Source organism: Octodon degus, unplaced genomic scaffold, assembly GCF_000260255.1.
Source record: "Octodon degus isolate 3935 unplaced genomic scaffold, OctDeg1.0 scaffold00082, whole genome shotgun sequence".
NCBI classification, from domain to species: domain Eukaryota; kingdom Metazoa; phylum Chordata; class Mammalia; order Rodentia; family Octodontidae; genus Octodon; species Octodon degus.
In genome coordinates, this window is record NW_004524658.1 from 8,072,452 (window position 1) to 8,074,456 (window position 2,005).

At 39.1% G+C, this 2,005-nt stretch overlaps 1 pseudogene across 1 annotated transcript; it reads right to left on the reverse strand.

The window, feature by feature from the left end:
- Positions 1–982: 982 nt before the first annotated feature.
- LOC101590611 lies at positions 983–1,428 on the reverse strand (annotated as a pseudogene). Its single transcript, XR_001117194.2, has one exon. The product of XR_001117194.2 is annotated as a 60S ribosomal protein L27 pseudogene (transcript).
- Between the last annotated feature and the right edge of the window lie 577 nt (positions 1,429–2,005).

Consider the following 2,005-nt stretch of genomic DNA (forward strand, 5'->3'; position numbering starts at 1 on the left):
TTTGTTTATCTGTTTATTTGTTTCTTTTCTTTTTCTTTTTTTCTTTCTTTTTTTTTTTTTCAGTACTGGGGATTGAACTCAGGGCCCTGTGCTTGCCAGGCAAGCGCTTATCCTGCTGAGCTATTTCCCCAGCCCTGGAGCATTTCTTTTACTTAATTTTCCAGCCCTTCTACCGAATTGCAAAAAATCAGAGAATGTCTTTTTTTTTTATTTCTGAGAATTGTTCTTAATTCTATTGTTCCTTTTATTAAAAAAAAAAAAAAACAACCAACAAAAACAAAACACATGATGAAATAAGAATTGGACATCATTTTCATCTTTCTGAGATGAGAATGCAAGTGAGATGGCGAGCATAAATTGGGGCTTCTGGGGGCACAGCAGCTTTTCCAGGGAACTGTCCATTCTCCTTGGAGGAGGCTGGATGCTGCATGATGTGGTTCGCTTGCACAGTGTCACTCAGTCATCCGGGTGTTGCTCACACTTCATCTCACTGCTCTGCCATGTCTGGTGCTTGAGCCCAGAGAACCCTTTAATTAAAAGTTTCTGAAAGACAAAGTCCTAGTGTGCTATGAGGTCAGCCATATTGCTGTGTGGACCTAGAGACAGGCAGGTCTAAGTGGCCCCATCTACTTTTATTTTTATTTCTTTATCCATTTATTTTAATTCATTTTAAAGAGTAAAAGCAGCAGAAACAAGACAAGATCAGAGTCACAAGTGACAGTACAAGTGGTAGAGTTTCAAAGTAAGAATAAAAGTTTAACAATGGTTGTTATATTACATATTTTCATCTTCAAATCTATTGTTCAGATTAATAGATACAGGTATGCAGAACTGGTTAAATAATTAATTTTTTTGTGGTACCAGGGATTGAACTCAGGACCCTGTACTTGCCAGGCAAGCACTTATTCTACTGAGCTATCTCCCCAGCCCATAATTAAATATATTTTTTTAAAATTTTTTTTTAATGACAAACAAAAAACACCTAAAACCGGAGCTTCTGGAAGAACCACTTGTTCTTGCCCATCTTGTATCTCTCCTCGAACTTGACCTTCGCCTCCCGCCGGGCCTTGTGCTTGAGGGCGGGGTCCCTGAAGACGTCCTTGTTGACCACGGTCTTGTCCAGCGGGATGTCCACCGAGTACCTTGTGGGCATGAGGTGGTTGTAGTTATACACCTTCACAAAGGACTTGATCTTCGACCTCTTGGCGATTTTCTTCTTGCCCATGGCGGTTGTCACTTTGCGGGGGTAGCGGTCAATCCCGGCCACCAGGGCGTGGCTGTAGGGGCGGTCGGAGGTGCCGTCGTCGATGTTCTTCACGATGACGGCTTTGCGTCCGGAGTAGCGTCCAGCAAGGACCAGCACCACTTTCCCCGGCTTCATGAACTTGCCCATTGCGATTGCACCGAGCCGGAGTTACAGCGGAAAGGAAAGGCCATAATTAAATATTAATGCTTACTTTTAATAAACTTTAATTTTTCTTGTCCTTTTCTACTTTATATTTAAAAAAAATATTTTAAAGAGAGAATACTAATTGATGAGTCATTAGAAATGGTATACACTTAGAAGAACAAGATGAGGGGTATTCAACAGTGGTTTTTGTATTGTACTTTGCTGTCTTCAATATAGTTGCTCAGAATATAGATAATAGCATATAGAGTTAGTCAACATGAAAATTTTAAGAATTAACTGCTACTTTATAGTAGCACAATCTGTCATAGCCAAATCTTGGAAACAGCCATAATTCCCATCACCTGAGGAATGGATAAAAAAGATGTGGTATTTTTGTACAATGGAGTATTACTCACCTATAAAGAAAGACAAACTTGAGGCCTTTATGGTTAAATGGGTGCAACTAGAGGCTATATTCATAAGTGAAATAAATCAGACCCAAATGTGTAAATACTGTATTGTATACCTAGTGTAAAAACCTAAAAGAATAAATAAAATCTGAAAGGAATACTAGACATAGTAAGATGGAAAGATATTGAATATAAGGAATAAACA